The sequence below is a fragment of the Carettochelys insculpta genome, chromosome 3, assembly GCF_033958435.1.
Source record: "Carettochelys insculpta isolate YL-2023 chromosome 3, ASM3395843v1, whole genome shotgun sequence".
Lineage (NCBI taxonomy): Eukaryota > Metazoa > Chordata > Testudines > Carettochelyidae > Carettochelys > Carettochelys insculpta.
This window is the reverse complement of record NC_134139.1, coordinates 199,023,104-199,044,372: the sequence shown is the minus strand read 5'-3', so window position 1 is coordinate 199,044,372 and position 21,269 is coordinate 199,023,104.

The following is a 21,269-nucleotide window of genomic DNA, read 5'->3' as shown; positions in this document are numbered from 1 at the left end:
CCATTGAAAACAACAATTTTTTTTTCTGTATTGATTACAGTGGGCATTGGATGAGGCCCTGTGTCTTTTATAAGTCTGATAATTTGATTATGTTTTATATAATGGTGTTGTCCACCATTGCTCTCCTGTCCTTTTGTTTCTCCCACTTAATGACATGCTCACACAAATGCTTTGTACTAAAATGCCTTATTAGGCATCACACTGCAGCATGCACTTGTGCAAGAAAAAAAATACCGTAAAATGCATGCAATAGTTAAACCTCAATTAAATCTGGTCCACGGAAGCTGCATGCTTATCATGCTTTTAAATAAACTTGTATTAAGAATGTGGATGGCAAGTATATATTAGCAAACCTGAGGGACAATTTGCATTGCATCTGTTAAGGGTAGAAGTGACTTTTAATTAAATAAATGCAATACAAATGTTATTGGAAGAAAATTCCAGCAATTTTCATCCAGATTGTGGCATATATTGATAAACGTATGTTAGAATTTAACTATTCATTCTTTTGGAGAAAACTGGTTAACCCCTTAAGTGTTTTGCCCCGAAGGCAGACATTAAAAGTTAATTATAACCACATGGGACAAACCCCTGGAGGAACATGACAGCATTAAACTGCTCTCAACCAAGCATGCAGGACGCCTGGTGCTCTGAATGAACACCATGTACAAAAAGGATGCTGTCTCCTTGAATGAGTTTTCAGAAGTTAAAAACATGCTACTTTTTGCATGCCTGGGAAAAGGCAGATTGCAAATGTTCCACTCAGAGTGAAGAAAAATGCTACCAACCAAAGATGAATTAGAGCAAATGAAATCACTGAGTAATGGGATTAAGCAACATGGCACAGGCAGGGCCACCCTAAGTATTGTTGTACTTAGCACTTCAAGGATGCTGTGGTGAACACTTCAAAATACTGTTGCTTATTATCTTAGAATAATATTTCCCAGCTCAGCATAATAAAGGCTGAGTCTCTCTAGTTGGGCACTCTCTCATTTGGCAACTTTCATGGTCCGGCGTGATTTTAGGCAGCTGGATATCCCATTATCAAGTGTGTGGCCAAGTTTCCTGTAGTCCCATAAAGTTTGTCTGCAGCCACCAGTCCTGACTCGCAGTGTTCTGTGCTGCTATTAGCCGTGTCTACACGTGCACGCTACTTCGAAGTAGTGGCACTAACTTCGAAATAGCACCTGTCACGGCTACACGTGTTGGGCGCTATTTCGATGTTAACATCAACGTTAGGCGGCGAGATGTCGAAACCGCTAACCCCATGAGGGGATGGGAATAGCGCCCTACTTCGAAGTTGAACGTCGAAGTAGGGCACGTGTAGATGATCCACGTCCCACAACATCGAAATAGCGGGGTCCGCCATGGTGGCCATCAGCTGAGGGGTTGAGACACTCTCTCTCTCCAGCCCCTGTGGGGCTCTATGGTCACCGTGTGCAGCAGCCCTTAGCCCAGGGCTTCTGGCTGCTGCTGCTGCAGCTGGGGATCCTTGCTGCATGCGCAGGGTCTGCAACCAGTTGTCGGCTCTGTGGATCTTGTGCTGTTTAGTGCAACTGTGTCTGGGAGGGGCCCTTTAAGGGAGCGGCTTGCTGTTGAGTCCGCCCTGTGATCCTGTCTGCAGCTGTTCCTGGCACCCTTATTTCGATGTGTGCTACTTTGGCGTGTAGACGTTCCCTCGCAGCGCCTATTTCGATGTGGTGCTGCCCAACGTTGATGTTGAACGTCGATGTTGCCAGCCCTGGAGGACATGTAGATGTTATTCATTGAAATAGCCTATTTCGATGTCGCTACATCGAAATAAGCTACTTTGATGTAGGCTTCACGTGTAGACGTAGCTATTTAGATGTGTTTTATCCCTATATATCTTCTAAGAGATCCTTAAGCAGTGGTGTTGGTAAGGCTACTACACAATATTGATCTCCTGTGGTTCAGCAAATTCTCTCATTCGACACTGGTCCCACCCAAGGGTGCCAGACTAGAGAGGTTCAACCTATATTACAGAATTGGAGAGAATAATTTTATTGGTTTGCAGTATCAATCCTATTTCCAAGATCTATCTATCTATCTACCTATCTATCTATGTAAAGTTTCCCAAAGCTTTTAAGCTTTTACTACCGCTTCATCATTAGCATGCAATCGTTTCCAGGAGTAAAGGGTGAAACCAGCATCAGGAGGATGGAATTTTTGGCCAAGGACAATAACTCAAACCATTACTCTTACAAAAGGAAAAGCAATATTAGCATTAAACGTGGTCTCAGGAGATCTGAATTCTATTCCTTCATTTCACTGCTGACCAGCTAAGCAGAGTTGGGTAAGTCACTTTCTATCAGTTTTATATTGCAGATTTCCAAGACCAGCATCTGATGAAGTGAGTCTGTGCTCACGAAAGCTCATGCTCTAACTTTTCTGTTAGTCTATAAGGTGCCACAGGACCCTTCGTTGCTCTACAGATCCAGACTAACACGGCTACCCCTCTGATACTTTCTATCAGTTTACCCTCCATCTTTTTTCTTTCTTACATATATCAAAACTGTAAGTTATTTCAGGCTGAGAGTATCTCTTACTAAGTTTATGTACATTGCCTAGCACAATAGGGTCCTAATGTTATTTGAGGAATTAAGGGATAAGAGAAAGTAATATTAATAACACAAAAGTGTCATTTCTTTTTTTCTCGTTTATGCAAGTGGAGACTGAAAGAGCTCTCCCCTGACATCTAGTGATGAGCTTTGGAAGAGGACATTAGGAGCACATCTCATTTGCATGAGCCCACCCGTTCTGCTTAGGTGTGCAGCATGGTGGAATAGCTTGCCTCAAATGATCACTTTTGGCTGGTATTAGCTCTTCAAACTCTTTATTATTGGAGTAGGAGTAAAATGTGTTGTTAGCCTTGTGTGAATCAAGAGCAGCAAAACTGTGCTTGGCATGCCCTGGTTGGGGGCCTCACCCTCAACCAATGACACTTGTTAGGCAGGGGCCTGGGTTCCAAAGTTTTGGAAGTTAGGGATTGGTGGGTGTTCTTCAAGATTTTTAGGTATCAGTAGATGTTTGTAATCAAAGAGATAATTTAGACTCTATGGGGAGTTTTGTTAAACCCTGCTGAGCTGAAAAAATGGAAACCTAGATCTAGTTTTTAAATCTATTTTGGGAGAGTGTTTCTGATGCAAGAGACCGACCATTGTGCACCAAAAGTGAGTCTACCCAACTAACAGCTGAAATTGTTGAGAGCAGGGTTAAGTGGTGGGTTCTAGACATAGTGAGTGGTCAGCAGATTATATAGTAGAGCCTAATGGAAAAGTATGATGGTTGGCTGGTAGAGTGCGAATTGGAGGGCAGGGTGGTTGTGAAGACAAAAGGTGAGTGAAGCAAGTAAGGTGCTTTCTTATCTCTCCCCTCCAACCAGGGTGGAAAGTGAACTTTGCAGATGTGCCGCTGAACTTTGGGTCTGCACTGACCAAGTACACCTGTGAGTGGAATACAGAGAAGGGATGGGCACATTATAGGGAATCTTGATTGCTGGACTTAAGAACCTGAGGAACTGTGGCATCATGATTTAGGATAGGTTGTAGGTCTTTAATGATGTGTTGCAATGGTTTGAGTTGAGGGCTGTAAGTAATGACAAGTGGTGTTCCGTTATTGGCTCTTTTTGAGCCTATCTTGGAATAGTTGGTTTCTGGGTATTTGTCTAGCCCTGTCAATTTGTTTTGTTGCTTCTCCTGGTGGGTAACTAAAGTTTATGAATGTTTGGTAGAGATCTTGTAGTTTTCAGTCTCTGTCAGTGGGATCAGAGTAGACGATAGTAGTTCCAAGATATGGGCAATGGATGGTATAGTTAATTGAAGAATGGGGTCCTAAAGGCACAGGGACCCTTAATTAATTAAAGGCACAGGATCTCTCTACTCTTCTGATTTGCCAACCTTGCTAACAATTTTTCTGATTTGTCAACTTTGACAACAATTTTTGGACCTCTGTGCTTTATATATGGAGTCTGTTCTGGCATGGCTATGACCTGAAGAAGTGGGTCTATCCCACAAAAGCTCATCACCTAATCGATTATTTTGTTAGTCTTTAAAGTGCTACATGACTGCTGTTTTGTTTTGACAGTGTGTATATAGCCTTTAAGGAGAGAAGCAAAGCAGGTCTACTTAAGCAATCAGACTTTTGTGGGAAATTCATGACAGGCAGACAACTGTGCACTAGAAATAACTGGCCAGATGAAAGATCAAAATACATGTCTCTACCCTAGAGAGTTGACAACTGGGGAGTAATCCGTGGTTCTCATGCAAAATTTTTGTAAATTTACATTTGCAGTAGAAGGGAATGGCAAGGATAAAAATCAAGATGTATTGGGCCAGAATTTCAACAGGTCTAAATCAGTCTAGACCCACTGAAGGTGCTGGGTCAATTTATACCAGCTGAGCATCTAAACCTCTAATAGTGTCAACGTGTAGGACTCTGACTTTCTCCTGTAGGAGCCCAGAAGAATGAGCCACTGGGTCACCTCTTTGCTTCAGCAAGATAGAGCTTTTCTGGAGCTTTAACTGTGACACAGCTGTGGCAACGCCTGCCTGCCTGCCTTATCAGAGTGCTGCAAGACTCCATCAATCTAAATTTTGCCTTGAGGGTAACATTCAGTGAACCTGAATTCTCCAGAGACAGATATCTCTAAAGTGTAGTCCCACACTCACTGGATATTTACAGAATTATGTCAGCTGTCAAGAGACAATACATACTCACCATCCTGTTAGCTCCCTGAGGACACACTCTTTAATTTAGTGCACAGCACTGAGATGGTGTATGGTTAAATTAAACATGTTAGTTAATAAAACCATACATTTAAATTATTCTAAACAAGAGAAGAGGAGACAGATAAGGCTACAAACAAACCACAAGTAGAACTATACTTTTTAGTGTCAAAAATGTGCCAGTTTACAATCCTGGTCTTAAGCAATTATTCATCTGCAGTCAGTTGTTAGCATTTTCAACCCATCCGGTTGGCAGATCAACTTCTGGCCTCTTTTGTTCCTGAGGGATAGCTAAAGGGTTTTCGTCTTTTCTTCTTATAGATGACTAAACCTTATAGGAGTGTTCTTCTCCCTTACTTTTTGTCTCTCCTCGTTGACTTCCTATGCCCCTGGTGATTCTTATGTAAACACGATGTCCAAGGTTTTGGTCCCACAATGCTTAGTTTACATTAAAAAAGGGATACAGCTATCTTCTCTTTTATCTGTGAGAAAGCCTGTCTCTTCCTTTCCTTGATCACAGACTATAAGCATAATAGAAGTATGTACAGTTCCACATATAAACTGTGTTTACACTAGGCGAAAAAATCCAAAGTTCAGGCCCTTTTTCGAAGGAGCGCGTGGTGCCTCTACACACACTGCATGCTCTTTTGAAAACGAACGCACCGCAGGAATTGAAATCACTCTTGCAAATAGGAAATAGGAAGAGCCCCCATCCCCTTCAATATCCTTTTTCAAAAGAGGATGTGTGTAGATGCTCCATGCCCCACTCTTTCAAAAGAGCAGGGTCCATCATGGCAGTAATCGGCTATTAGGCAGACAAATGCTGCCCAGTGCCTGCGAGGCTCTATGGTCTGTGCGTGCAGCAGCTCTTAAAGCCACATGGACCCAGAAACCCTGTTGCAGGAAGCTGAGAGCATGCAGGCAGCAGCTGCTACACATGCTGCCCCTGCATGCCTCAGCATGACCGTCGGCACAGCCAAGAGCTGCATGGCGAGCACCCGGGCTGGCCAGGCATTCCAGGGGCCCCACCTTTGAGAATGGCCAGGGCTCACAGGAGTCCATCTGGGTAGCTGCGATGCGGGGGAGTGTGTCCCCTCCTGGAACGAGAACAAGCTCTGGGACTTGCTGGGCCTAAGGCAGAAGGAAGAGGTGCTCTGGGTCCTGGGCACAAAGCAGAGGAATGCTTCCACTTTTGCTCAGCTGGACAAGGGCCTGAGTAACTGGGGCCACCCTGCCTGCACTCCAGTGCAAGTGAGAAGTAAGGTCAAGGAGTTGCAGCAGGGTTACACTTGGACTCGGGACTCAGCCAGCAAGTTGGGAGCCACCTCTGCTTCATGACTGTATTACCAGGAGCTCTGCACCTTCTTGGGACCCCGGGACATCTCCTTCCCACCAGCCCTCTTCAACATCTCTTCTGAGAACCCCCAACCTGGAGACATGAAGGATCCAGGACCCTCGCACAGCCCTGCACCACCTGGGCCACAGCTGGAGCCAGCCTCAGCCAGGGAGTGGTCCAGCAAAGAGCACAACCCGGTCATAGACCTCCCCTCCTGCACCTCCAGCCAGGCATCGGTTAGCCAGGCATCTCCCAACCTTGGTGGTGGACTCTCAGGTACCTACCTGTCAGGGGGCACACCCCAGAGCTCAGAACGAGGGCACCATACCCACCCAAGGGCTCCCCATGCCTCCAGCAGACCCCAGATAGCCATGGACCAGCCAGACTGCAGCCCTCAGGGTGGCAGCATAGCCACCAGTGCCCTTCAGCACCTGCCCCTGCCCCTGCGGACACTGCTGCACCCTGTCCCCAGGCAGGGATGGGGGATGGACCGCACCCAGGGGCCGCCCACAGCGCCACCCCACCTTCAGATGGGGGAGAAGGGATGTGGACCCATCACCCATGGAGGGATGGGGGGTTGCGGGCCATGAGGTAGGGATTGGTACTCATGGCCTGTTCCTCTCTTCCCTCCTGTTTCTGTAGCTGTACCATCCGAGGGCCAGGAGAGCCTCTCCCCATCGGTCATCCTGGACAGATCCCTGGGTGCAAGGTATGGTGACTGTCTGGAGCCACACGCAGCACCAGGATGTTCCTACTCCCAGAGGAGCCAACACGAGGCAGCAGAGGACCCCCACATCACCACCTCTGTCTGGCGGCAGGTGGAGCTGGTGGAGTGATTCCTTTGGTTTGAGGAAAAGGAGGAGGCTGCCTGGCACCAGGCAGCCTGGAGGGAGTTCATGGATACAGTCCAGGATGTGGCACCCACCTACCAGGAGCTGCTGGCCCAGATGCCACTCCTGCTGCCCCTATCCCCTACCATCTCTTTCCACCACCCTTCCCACTCTAGCTCCACCTGCAAGCCCTCTAGGAGAGGCCTCCACTGGGCCAGACCTCCAGGTTGAGGCCAATCCCCAGCCCTATGTCTCCATCCTCCCCACCCTCTCCTAGCCCCACCAGGGACCCTGGACAAGGAAGGGGTGCAGGTCCAGGGGCCAGCATGCGTTGCAGCCCTCCACCCCTGCCCTGGAGTGATGACCCACCAGGCTGGCTGTCCCCCTCCCCCTGTGAATAGTTAGCCCCTGCCTTGCTGTACACAGTTAGCCGTCCTCTTCCTGTAAATAGGTTCTGGCTATGTCAGGCATAGGAGGCAAGGAGCATGCATTTGTGTAATGCACAATAGAACCATCCGGGTGTCCTGGTGCCTCAGGGTGGGGGACAGCCACTGGCAGATCTCCTAGAAGGTCTGCCGCCTCATCCAGAAATTCCAGAGCCATCGGTCATTGGTCCACTCCCCTATGACCAGGTGCTCCCACTGCTCTGAGCTGGTGAGATAGCTCCAGAGATGGCGGAGCTCCTGGGTGGGGCGCCAGAGGATCCGAGAGTCTGGGGCATGCCTGGCTGCCCCAGGGGGGGCCTCTCCTGACAGGCACTACAGGGAGGCCACCAGTGCTGTGGCAAGCAGGGCGACCACTCCACTGGTGGCACGCAGCAGGATTTTCAGCTGCTGCTGATCCATGTCCATTCCTGCAGGTACTGTGTCTGCGGGGCTGGTGGCAACTCTGCAGTCCTCGTACTGTACAGTCTGAGGGTGTTGAGGAGGAGCCCTTTAAAGGAGTGGTTTGCTGTGGCCCCTGAAGGGCTTCACTGCCCTGCAACCCCATCTGTGGTATTTCCTGGCCCCTTCTTTCGAAAGAGGGCATGGGCACATGTAGACACTCTCTTTTGATGGCCTGGATGGGCCCTTTCAGAAGGACAGGTAGCCCTTTCGATGGCTCTTATTGGTGGCACCAGTCCCTGCCTGTGTGTAGACACTCCCCTTAGAAAGGGCATCTTTCGATTCCTCTCTTTCAAAAGGCACCATTTTGAAGGAGCACTCTAGGGTAGACTTAGCTATACTGTGAAAATACAATGCTATTAATCACTAGGGGGCATGGGCCACATGGTAAGAGTTGGTACTTATGGCCTGTTCCTCTCTTTCCTCCTGTTTCTGCAGCTGCACAATCTGGCTTAAGGTATATTTACTCCAACTATGCTATTCACTTTGTATACCTGGAGTTGTAGGTGTTAAGTCAACTTCCTTCCTAAGTGTAGACATGTCCTCAGTCAAATCAAAACAATTTTTCATTCAGCCACTAAAAGGCCTGCTTAGTGGGGACTGTTTAAACATGAAGATATAACAATAAGCTCACAGCTACCTCATTTGTAGAACAGTGATTAAACGCTGCAAGGTTTGGAGAGCAAAAAAGTATGATTGGTATACTCAAAATTAGCTGAAATATTTTCCATCAAGTTCTCTGGAAAAGTCATTCAGTTTTAGACAGATACCAAGTTAAGACAATGTAACCTATGTAAAAGCCCAACTGGATGAAAGAAACTCTCTCCTAAAGGAGGAAGAGGGTGGATTTGTAAGTTACTACCTGTGAAGTACTGCTCAATGAGACAGATCCTCAACCAGTGCAACTCCATTAATTTCAGTGGATCAATATCAGTTTACATCATCTGAAGATGCAATCCAGTGGTCAGTAGCAGTGGCCTTTTTTGACCATTGATAAGGTGCACTAAGATTAGGTCCCACAAAATAAATATTTACCCTTTGATACCATCACCAGATTGCAATGCAGTGAATTTAAAATCACACATGCAAATCTGTACCTGTGAAGAGTGGGACTGCTTCTGGTGTAAGGTATTACTCAGTTTGAATAAGGTTGGCAAAATCTCTGTTCCACGTTTTTCAGCATACATCACCTTTAAATTCCTGTTGTGGGTCTTATTCACCACTCTCTGAAGTCAATGGTTGAGGTCTATTCATGAATAAGTCTCACAAGTTTATCACAAATCTAAAAATATTTCATGTATTTTCACTAAGGCATAGCTCATGGAGTTAGATGATTGTGGGAGAATCTATGGTTTCATTTAAAAATATACCTTGCCCTTATGTTGCAGCAAAAAAAATTGCAAGACAAGACGAATTTACAAGACAAATTACAACTATACAAGACAGAAAACTCAGAAGTTGATATATATTTAAATATTTGAACTATTTTTTCAGTAGGGCTGACTCATGATTTTTTAATGCTTGGGATTGGCAGTACTGATGAACTGAGGAAGATGAAAGCAAAAATTTCAACATACATTTTTATGGACAGTTTGTGAAACCCAAACACTACCTCAGCTTGCTGAGAATTTAATTAGTCAATGGGACAGCTCATGCAAGCAGCGACTGACCAAGGCAAGTAAACATGTGAAGTCTGGTCCTTCTGAGTCTTTAAAACTGATAACTCAATCAGCTCAAAAAGCAATCTTGTACTCAGTCACTTAAAGGCCTCCTGAATGAGGGTCACTTTCATGTCAAGTTGTAACTTTCAGATGCCAGACATCTATACTGCAGAGCTATTCAATTAAACATGGCAGAATTTATTTTTAATAATAACAAGAGTTTGGGGTTTTCTTTTGTTTTCCCCTCCAGTTATTTTACTCAAAATTGACTGAAACTCTTCAGATCTGTCTTTCTACATATATATATAGATATACACCTTTTCTTTTCAGGAAAAAATAAAATGTACCACACTGAGACTACATCTACACAGCAGCTGTATTTCAAAATAAGATATTCCAGAGCAGCTGTTCCTAAATATCTATTTCAAATTGTTTTGGGAAAGAAGGGTGCTTCTGAAATTGGGGCACCCTTTCGAAGGAACCCCAGCTACAAAGCAATCTTTAATTTGAAAGCAGCACTTTCAATGGGTCGGGTGGCTGCTCTTATGCAAATGAACTGCTGAATATTCATAGAAGTGCCTCATTTGCATTTCTGAACAGCTGCATATACATTCCCCTTCCAAAAGGGAGGGGTAGTATAGCCATGGCCAAAATGGCACTCAGCTATTTCAAAACACTTCGGCTATGTCTACTTTAGGCTCCCCCTTTCAGAAGGGGGATGCTATTGATACACTTCAGGATATGCTAATAAAGTGCTGCAATGAATATGCACTGCCTCATTAGCATAATGGTGGCTGCAGTGCTTCAAAAGTGCCACTTTTGATTGGACACGGCTCATCTACAAGGGGTCCTTTTTGAAAGGACCCTGCACACTTCCAAATCCCCTTATTCCAATAACCAAAAAAGGACCCTGGGTAGCTGAACTGCGCACGATCGAAACTGGCACTTTCAAAGTGCTGCAGCCGCTATTATGCTAATGAGGTGCTGCATATTCATTTTAGTGCCTCATTAGCATATTCAAGGTGTCTCATTAGCATTCCCCTTTTGAAAGGTGGGGGCTAGTGCAGACATAGCCATTGTGTAAGCACATGGCACTTGTTTCGAAATAGCAACTATTGAAATAAAACAAACAACACAGCTAAGTTTCTGTTACTATTTTGAAATAGTTACTTCAAAATAGTTGCTGTTAAGACACAGGACAGCACTTACAGAAGGGTCTCAACATTCGCAAGGGTTCTGTGTTCAGAACCCCTGCGAATGTTGATTTTTTTGCAAATACAGGGAGGTGCCTCGGGCCCCGGGGGGAAGCAGCAGCTGTCACTTCTCCTACCTGGAGCCCCAAGGGAAGCAGCAGCTGCCAGTGCCCCTGCCCGGAGTCTCAGGGGAAGCGGTGGCTGCTGGTGCTCCAGCCCAGGGCCCCAGGGGAAACCGTCACTCATCCGCTCACGGATAATTGAGTTCCCAGACATTACAGTCACCAATGGTGAGACACTACTGTATTTCAAAATAGATAGTCCTCATGCAATGACGTTTACCAAATTCAAACTAATCCACCTGCTATTTTGAATTTATTTCAAAATAGCATGTGTGTAGTACAGTTGACAGCACAGTTATTTCAGAATAACTTTGTTGTGTAGACCTAACCTGAGAGAGCTAGACTCTGCTCTCATAGGCTACGTCTACACGTGCCCCAAACTTCGAAATGGCCATGCAAATGGCCATTTTGAAGTTTACTAATGAAGCACTGAAATGCATATTCAGCGCTTCATTAGCATGCGGGCGGCAGCGGCACTTCGAAATTGACGCAGCTCGCCACCGCGCGTCTTGTCCAGATGGGGCTCCTTTTCGAAAGGACCCCGCCTACTTCGAAGTCCCCTTATTCCCATGAGCTGATGGGAATAAGGGCACTTCGAAGTAGGTGGGGTCCTTTCGAAAAGGAGCCCCGTCTAGACGAGCCGCGCGGCAGTGAGGCGCGTCAATTTCAAAGTGCTGCTGCCACCCGCATGCTAATGAAGCGCTGAATATGCATTTCAGTGCCTCATTAGTACACTTCAAAATGGTCATTTGCGTGACCATTTCGAAGTTTGGGGCACATGTAAACATGGCCATAGTGTTGTAAATGCAGTAAATTACATTGGTTTTAGTGGAGCTATTCTGGATTTAGGCCCAGTCACTTTGTAGCCTTATAGTTTTGATGATTTTTGTTATACTATTACAGAGTCTGTTAGACTTTCTGCTAGGTAACATACGTTCTTTATTACTCTATTCACTCTGTAATATGGTTACATTGTAACCAGTCTGTAATAACAAATTTGGGTACACATTCTCCCCTACTCTGTTATGATGCACATTGTTTGTTCTTCCTGTGCTGCAATTATGTAAATATGTGCTTGTGTGTGTGAATGAGAACTAAAAATGGACATGCAAGTACCTTCAATACCCAGAGGATCAGAGATGGAGCTGCGGACTCAGAGCAAACCAAAACAAGGCAGACTGACTATGTCAAAGTTGGAGGCAAGCACCCCTTTGATGAGGAATGGGCAAGGACTTTTCCAGACAAAAAAGTTGGAGAAGGCTGGATAAAGTCTTTCCAAAGAGACCAACACCTTCGGGCCATCAGCACACAAGGCAAGATCCAGATGAGGTCATACCCAGAAGTACTGCTGGAAATATGGGGAACTGCTGGGCTACGTCTACCCTAGCATTGCTCTTCTGAAACAGCCATGCAAATGAGGGAAATTGAAAATGCAAATGAAGCGCAGATTTACATATCTGGCACCTCATTTGCATATTCTTCTTTTGAAAGGGCTTCTTTTGGAAGAAGAAAAGCAGTGTAGATGTGGCTATTTTGAAGGTAATCCCCATCTTTGAAAGAACCCTTTAATCCTAAAGGCTGGGTCTACACATGCCCCTTCCTTTTGAAACGGGCATGTTAATGAGTGGGTTCGAAAGATCCTAATGAGGCACTGCAATGAATATGCAGTAACTCATTAGCATAATGGTGGCCAAGGCAATTCAAAAGTGCGGCTTTTCGAATCGTGCACCTCCCGTGGAGATGGGACCTTCCGAAAGGACCCCCCTGCAGTTTTCAAAAGCCCTTCTTCTGATCACCAGATAGGAAGAAGAGCTTTCAAAAACTGGGGGTTCCTTTTGGAAAGTCGCGTCTCCATGGGCGTCGTGCGATTCGAAAAGCCGCACTTTCGAATCTCCACAGCCACCATTATGCTAATGAGGCACTGAATATTCATTGCAGTGCCTCATTAGCATCTTTCAAACCTGCTCATTAACATGCCCCGTTTGAAAGGAAGGGGCAGGTGTAGACACAAGGAAAATAAATAAATAAATAGGAAGAAGGGTTCTTTTGAAGATGGGGATTTTTTTTTGAAAGAAGCTCTTTGGAAAGAAGAATATGCAAGTGAGGTGGTTGATATGTAAATATGTGCTTCATTTGCATTGGAATTTTTGATTTCCCTCATTTGCATGCCTCTTTCAAAAGAGGAATGCTAGTGTAGACGTAGCCTTGGACTGTTTGAAATGCTGGGTGCTATTTGAAATGCTGAGTAATTAAGACCTGATAAAGTGAAACACAGGACTATGATCTGAAGAAGTGGGTCTGTCCCACGAAAGCTCATTACCTAATAAATTATTTTGTTAGTCTTTAAAGTGCTACTGGACTGCCTTTTTGTTTTTTACATGGAATTGTATGAGGGAAAAACCCTATAAAGAATGGGGTGTCTTGTCTTAGTCTTTGGGTTCCGTCCTGCTACAATGTGGAACACCAGTCCTGACAGAAAGAACTTGGCTCAACCCCTGCATTCCTGATCTATCTGGCCAATAGGTCAGGGTGGGCAACAGACTGGTAACTATAACATCAGCAGGATGTGTGTGTGTGTGTGTGTGTGTGTGTGAGAAAGTATATACTGCTTTGCCTATACTGTTTAATAAATGTGGCATGGTGCCTTAGTAGTAGTAGGCATCCTTCAGTCTGCATAGACTATGGATCGCGCCCTTTATAGTTTCAATTGAGGGCTTCATTTACCCTACTGTGACTATGAAGACCCACATGAGAGTGACAGTCCTTGCTGCATCTCTTGCAGATGTGGTGGGTATCTGGCAAGACCTTATTGTGCTTTCTGTGTGCTCGCTTCTCCTCTGCTACCTGTCTGATCCTCATCTCATCCTTCTGAAGGCCCTTGTGTAACCCCTGCCTCCATCTGCCGTGGTCGTCTGCTAGTTCTTCCCAGTTGTCCAGCTCGATGTCTACCTCTCTGAGGTCTCTCCTGCAGACATCTTTGTAGCGCAACTGGGGGCGTCCGGGAGGTCTTTTGCCAGAGGATAGCTCACCATACAGGATGTCTTTTGGAATCCTTCCATCATTCATCCTGTGGACGTGGCCAAGCCAGTGGAGCCGACGCTGCCTGAGGAGGGTGTGCATGGTTGGGATTCCAGCTTGCTCGAGGACGGTGGTGTTGGTCACTCTGTCCTTCCATGATATTCCAAGGATGCGCCTGAGGCAGCGCAAGTGGAAGACGTTCAGCCTCTTTTCCTGGCGGGCATACAGGGTCCAAATCTCGCTGCCATAGAGGAGGGTGCTGAGGATGCAGGCTCTGTAGACTTGCATTTTGGTGTGAGTGTACAGCTTGTTGTTATTCCACACTCTCTTGCTGAGTCTGGACAGAGTTGTGACTGCTTTTCCAATCCTCCTATTTAGCTCAGTGTCCAACGACAGGGTGTCAGTGATGGTGGACCCGAGGTAAACAAACTATATATGACAACTATACATCGTGCCTTATCCCCCTGAAAAAGATCCCGTGTGCTTCTTTTAACCAAACAGCTTGAGGGTATTTATGCACATAACTCCCAGAGGCACCTAGATACTTTTGAGGACCTGGGCCTTAGGTTCTGATCCAAACCTCATTAAAATCAGTGGCAGCCAGCCTTCCCACTGACTTCACTGCAGTTTGAATGAGGTCCTCACACCAGCCTCTTGCAGAGCAAACTCAGCCTGAAACAAAAAGATGTGCTCCTCAGACTTAAAGCAGGTGACCCAAAACCTATTGCCAAATGATATCAATCAGTTATGTGGGTCCTGGAGGGAAATGGCCCACAAAGGGCCTGTGTGTGAAAATGTCAAATTGATTCACTGCTTGAGCAGCATTGAACCTTCAGTCCTGAGGGCCAGTGCCACTTAAGCAGCAAATGATCCTCTTCTTCTTTATGAGAGGGGAGTTTGTTTCTGTTTAGAGCACTTCTCTGGAAAAAAATAATTCACATTAGGTTCTCTCTCAATATATATCTCTGCAAAGACAAACCAATTCTTCCTCTGTCATACCCCTCATCTCCTGCCACTATCCTCCTTGCCATTTCCAATGTGAAATCTGGTACTGTTGGCAACAGCAAAGGGTCAGAAGAGAGCAGGCTATTAATATATTATAGTAAGTGATGATGCTGGGTAATTTCACATCTACCCTGAGGGCTTGCTAGTCCCATAGGGGTCAGTTGCATTGTCCTTGCTATTCTTTGTGTGATGCCATTCAGAGAATTGATATGGCAGCCCCAGAAGGGGTAGTGTTAGTATGCTAGTGATACTTAAATCTGAAGCGCCATCCCTCTTGGTGGCAATTTGCCTCTGAACTGTCATGGTCTCTGGTGGGAACAACAAATCAAGCCTAAGCCCAGAGCAGGCAGAGGAATTGCTTGTGAATAAGAGCAAATCCCTTCCTACTGCGACAATCAGTACTTTTATTTTTGAGGTTCAGAAAGTGTGATTGTTTTTTCAGGTGCCCTGATTGAGTAAAATATTTCTCCCACTGCCCCACCCCGTTAGCAAGCGCTGGGTCTTGCAAAAAGCTGAAGGTCTTGCTGACTCCTGAAGTCCCTGGTAATGATACCCAGTTTTTATATCTCACATCTAAGCCGTGTCTACACGTGCATGCTACTTCGAAATAGCGGCACTAACTTCGAAATAGCGCCCGTCACGGCTACACGTGTTGGGCACTATTTCGATGTTAACATCGACGTTAGGCGGCGAGACGTTGAAGCCGCTAACCCCATGAGGGGATGGGAATAGCGCCCTACTTAGAAGTTGAACGACGAAGTAGGGCACATGTAGACGATCCGCGTCCCGCACCATCGAAATAGCGGGGTCTGCCATGGTGGCCATCAGCTGAGGGGTTGAGAGACGCTCTCTCTCCAGCCCCTGCGGGGCTCTATGGTCACTGTGTGCAGCAGCCCTTAGCCCAGGGCTTCTGGCTGCTGCTGCTGCAGCTGGGGATCCATGCTGCATGCACAGGGTCTGCAACCAGTTGTTGGCTCTGTGGATCTTGTGTTGTTTAGTGCAAGTGTGTCTGGGAGGGGCCCTTTAAGGGAGCAGCTGGCTGTTGAGTCCGCCCTGTGACCCTGTCTGCAGCTGTGCCTGGCACCCTTATTTCGATGTGTGCTACTGTGGCATGTAGACATTCCCTCGCAGCGCCTATTTCGATGTGGTGCTGCCCAACGTCGATGTTGAACGTCGACGTTGCCAGCACTGGAGGACGTGTAGACGTTATTCATCGAAATAGCCTATTTCGATGTCGCTACATCGAAATAAGCTACTTCGATGTAGGCTTCACGTGTAGACGTAGCTCTACAGTCCAGAGTGCCAAACATCTTATGGAGAAAGATCCCTTTACCATGCAGATGGAGAAGCCAGGACACAGAAAAATGATGCACTTCTCTCCAGTTCAGTGGAAAATCTAGAATAGAGCCCAGACTCCCAAAGCAGTGTCCTGGACCACAGCAGCATTGCTTATTCAATCTAAGATTATATCTAGATTTGAGCAATTGTTGACAGGTGTTTTGTTGGAAGATATTTTCTGACAAAACTACCAACAAATCGTGCCCTGACAGCAATGTGAATCAAAAGAGCAATCCGCTCAGTTGAGAGAGAGCTGTGGGGCCTCTAGCCACTCCGCTGGCAAAACAAAATCTGGAACCACAGAGGACAGGGTTGCCCGGTGTCCTGGAAGCTCTGTCGATCGACAGAAGGGTCCCTGGAACATCCAGACTGACTGCCAACAGATATCTGTGGACAGATGCATTCTTCCGCGTGGCAAGCAGGGTACAGCTGTCGACAAAAGTTCTGCATTCTGTCAACTTACTGTCGAAAAAACACTCACGGGAATATGGATGATACATGGGTTTTGTCAAAAAAATGGCTGTTTTGTCAACAAAACCCTCTAGTCTAGACATAGCCTAAGGAAAACAGGAACAGCCTTCAATAGAAGATGGAATTTTGGACTGATAAATGCTAAGACAGGGCAGCAATGTCTGGGGAGAAGGTGAAGGCTGAAATTCAAATTTAATATAAATTGCTTACGGAATGCAGGGCCCTATAAGAAAGACTCTTTAACCTCAGCAGAACTCTGTCTAGCCTTACTAAAGCAGTGCCAGTACTATTTGGTGCCCATTTTCTGATAGCCACAAGATTGGAAGCAAGAGTTCTAGACGGGTGTGACAGTGCATATGCTGGGAAGACTTTTTAACCCCGTTTTGCTGTCCAGATGTTTTTTTTAATCTTTGACTTTTTGGATATTGTTACAAATATAAGCTAGGTATTCTGCAGAGCTGTGAAAAGAAATGTTTCCTGCTCCAAAGTGCTTTCACCCTAATCTTAACCACAATCCAGTGAGAGGGTAATAGGACTAAGAACACATTGCAACTCAGTTTCGGCTTGCTCAAACCTTGGGGTTTTCTGATTACTTTAAATTTAAATCCTGATGCCCATTATACACAACCTCACTTCTCCCCCTGCTTACATCAGATCTGAATTTGAGTTTGTAGCCAGAAGCCCATTTACCTTCTGAAATCTTAGTTTAGTGGCTGTGTACCTACTGGTGGCATTATGCACGAATGATTAGCATTTCCACAAAGCGTGAAACACAGAAGGCCTGTTCTCACTCACCGCAATACTCCATTGAGCTATAGCCAGGCCTGCCAACAGCAATTCTGGGCCCCAGGCGGAACAGTCCACAGGCTCCCACAGACAAAGTTTGCCTGATATTTGGGTGGTGCTGTGCTGCTGGCCATGCTCTTCCAGCACAGCAAGGGCTTTCACCTGTCTGCCAGATAGGACTGCCAACTGCCTAATTGCACAGATTCAAAGATCCATTCCACACCTCTTCCCTCAGGCCCTGCTCGCACGCCATGCCTTCTCCACACCCAGCCCTCACGCCATGCTCCCTTGGTCACTTGCTTTTCTGTACCATCCCCGGCTTTACCAGGCTGAGGCAGGGCACCGGGGTGCAGGAAGGGATGTGGAGTTCAGGCTCTGTGGGTGGGGCAGTTTGGGTGAAATACGTGGGCCCTGAGCTGGGGCAGAGGACTGGGAAGCAGAAGGAGGTTAGGAGGTTGTGGTTTACCTCAGGCAGCTCCAGAAAGCCACCAGTATATCCCTTGTAGGCAGGGTAGGGGTACGAGGAACTCCACATACTGCTGCCCAAAGGTACTGCCCTTTGCAACTGCCATTGACCATAACTCCCAGCCAATGGGATTTGTGGAGACAGTGCTCCAGGTGGAAGTAGCATACAGAGATTTCCTTGTCTCCCAGGAGCTGCAGACATGTGTCAGCTAGGTCCACTGATGGGGGGATAAAAGGGGAAGCTACTCAAGGGGTCAGGTATTTGAAAGGCCTCTGGGCTAATGGCTGCTCCTATTACTACAATAGATGCTGGAGTTATGGATGGTGTGCACAAAGTGGCACTGAAGGGCTGCTGGAGGATGGCTAGCACCCGCCCTACCCCTTCCCAGGGACTCAGGGACAGCCTTTCACAGTTTGCCCAACAACCAGCAAAGTCTGTTGGCTGTCCTGGTGCTGGCTACTTCCAGGAGCAGCACACAGCAAGGACAGGCTAAAAATCCCACTGGTCCCTGGCCGGCTGCCCCTTTCCTCTCTCATCAGGCCTGATTATAACAGAGTAATGCAAGAATCAGACTTGGAAGTACATCCAGCATCTAGATTCAGGGGCTTTCATTGACTCCAGCTGGAGCAGGACTGGGTTCTGAGCTTTCTGGGTCCTTATGTAAAGCGAATGAATGGGAAAGGTGTCAGCAATGTAAACAGCCTGAAAAGGAAACTCACAAGACAATAGAAAAGCAGTAAAGCAGCACTTTAAAGACTAACAAAATAATTTATTAGGTGAGCTTTCGTGAGACAGACCCACTTCTTCAGACCATTGCCATACCAGAACAGACGCAATATTTAAGGCACAGAGAACCAAAAATAGTAATCAAAGTCGACAAATCAGAAAAAAAAAATCAAGGTGAGCAAATCAAAGAGTAGACGGGCGGGTAAGGGGCAGTCAAGAATTAGATTAAGCCAAGTATGCAAAAAAGCCCCTATAATGACCCAGATTGTAGACCCTAGATTATAAGGGCTCTTTTGCATACTTGGCTTAATCTAATTCTTGACTCCCCCTCCCCCCGCCCCTCTACTCTCTGATTTGCTCACCTTGATATTTTTTTTTCTGATATGTCAACCTTGATTACTATTTTTGGTTCTCTGTGCCTTAAATATTGCATCTGTTCTGGTATGGCTACAGTCTGAAGAAGTGGGTCTGTCCCACGAAAGCTCACCTAATAAATTATTTTGTTAGTCTTTAAAGTGCTACTGGACTGCTTTTTTGTTTTGATAGTATATAGACTAGCACGGCTTTCTCTCTGTTACTAATCACAAGAGAACATGTGTGTTGTGAGGATTTTGCCATGCGCATAAATACTGATTTTTGAAAAGATGCCATTGTCCCAGCACAGGTTATGCACTGTTCTGGCTGATGACCTGAGAGCTGATTGAGGTGTCTTAATCTTGAAAGCACCACCATTTTCTTCCACTCCTTTCCCACTGCTTCCCACTTAGGGTCTTCTTCTAACTTGAAAACATTCACAACGACTAGAGTTTCTTGAAAAAGTGCTAAATAACCTCTTGTGTGCAGGGTATTTACTGCTTTAGGGCACAATCTGTTGTCGTACAGTTATAATCATTGTTATTGTCATTATATTTGTCTCAGCAACAAGGTGTTCTCTTGTTTCTCTTCTGAACATGGTGATTTATTGATCATACTAATCTTGTTTGCAAGTTATAGGGCTGGAAAGTCAAACATATTTATAGAAAGAGACAGAATCCCTTTTCCCAACTTACTGTTTTTATTGCTTGCTGCATAATAACCAGCATGCACAAATAGGATGGATGCACAAGGTCACCAATGAGGAATTACATAGAAAGATACAGCCGAAAGAGAACCTGCTGCAGAAGGTTATAAAACAGAAGCTACTACTACTTGGGCATATTTGCAGAAAAAACGACGAACAAAAAATCAAGACCCTGGTATTCGGCATAATGAATGGCTCGAATAGGAGAGGCAGACCCCACAGAGAATGGATAGATGATGTAGTAGATTGGTGTGGAGCTATTCTACAGAAACGAAGCCACTCTGCACTGGATAAGGAAAGATGGAAGGAAATAGTGAGAGAGGCATCAGACACCAACAGGCACTGAGCCCACGGTTATTGATGATGATGATGACACGATATTGGAGGAGATCTGGATGCTTCTAGGTCTAAATTATGCGTCACAACTGCCCCTTATAAAGTGGTTATTTATACACTTGTTTTATGCTGTGGGTAAACTGTACTATTGAGTAATGCATAAATATTCAACATCACTCTGCTCACATCTTTTGTAATACTCACATGTATCAGTAGGGCTTAAGGCCCAAACAAGAACACAACTCAAAAGGCCAGAAAACAGAAATCAGCCTCAAAATATCAAAAATTTTAAGTCAGTTACGTACCCCACAAGGCACACACCCCCAGGGCATGGGGGGGGTTCCATATGTGATTGGAGGCCCCATACACCCCCAGCAGACCATGGCCCTGGGACGGTGCTTCAGCCTTCAGTGCCCATCAGCACCTGCACCCATGGACAGAGCCATGCCCATCCCCCGGGAGAAGGAGTGGGGAGGTGGACCATACAAAGCGGTCACCCAGAGGGACACTGCATGCACTAACAGGAAACAGGGGATGGGGGACCAGATGCCCATGGGGGTGATGTGGGATGTGGGTCACAGGGCAGGGCCAGGTCCTCACAGCCTCCCTCTCTCCTCCCCCGTTTCCACAGCCACAACATCTGAGGGCCAAGACAACCACGTGGCTGCCACCTTTGAGGAGCTAGTGGCTCAGCTGCCTCCCCCCTCCACTGCCCTTCTTGCTTCCCCATCTGCTGTACCACCTCCTTTCCTGCCTGCCAGCCCCCGAGGGCAGGAGCCTGCTGGGGCCGACGACCAGGCCAAGAACCAGCCCCAGCTGTATCTCACCATCCTCCCGGCCCCCAGCCGGCCTCACCAGTGACCCAGACACAGCAGAGGTTGTGCCTGTCCACCCCCACCCCAGAGTGATCGGCCAATGACTGGCCCGTCCATGTGCTTCCCCTCATGTATTATAGTTATCCCCCCGTGAATATAGTTATCTCCCTTCCATGTACATAGTAATGGTATTTGTTTGTTGTTCCAAAATCATAGTGGAGCATTTTGATTAGTTAACAAGAATTCAGTTTTATTTTTCCCAGCCCCCTGTGGTAAATGTGATTTTGGTGGGGGCAGTGTGCCGCTGCTGGGGGCAGTGTGCAGGTGCTGGGGGCAGTGTGCTGGAGATGCACCAGGGTTCCAACTGGGAACCCTGATCGTAGTCCTCCTGCAGGGCTGCCCAGACCTGGACCCCCTCCTGGTGGGCCTGGTGGCTCAGGGTGGCAGCTCGCTGTGGATAGCCTGTTCCAGCCTTGA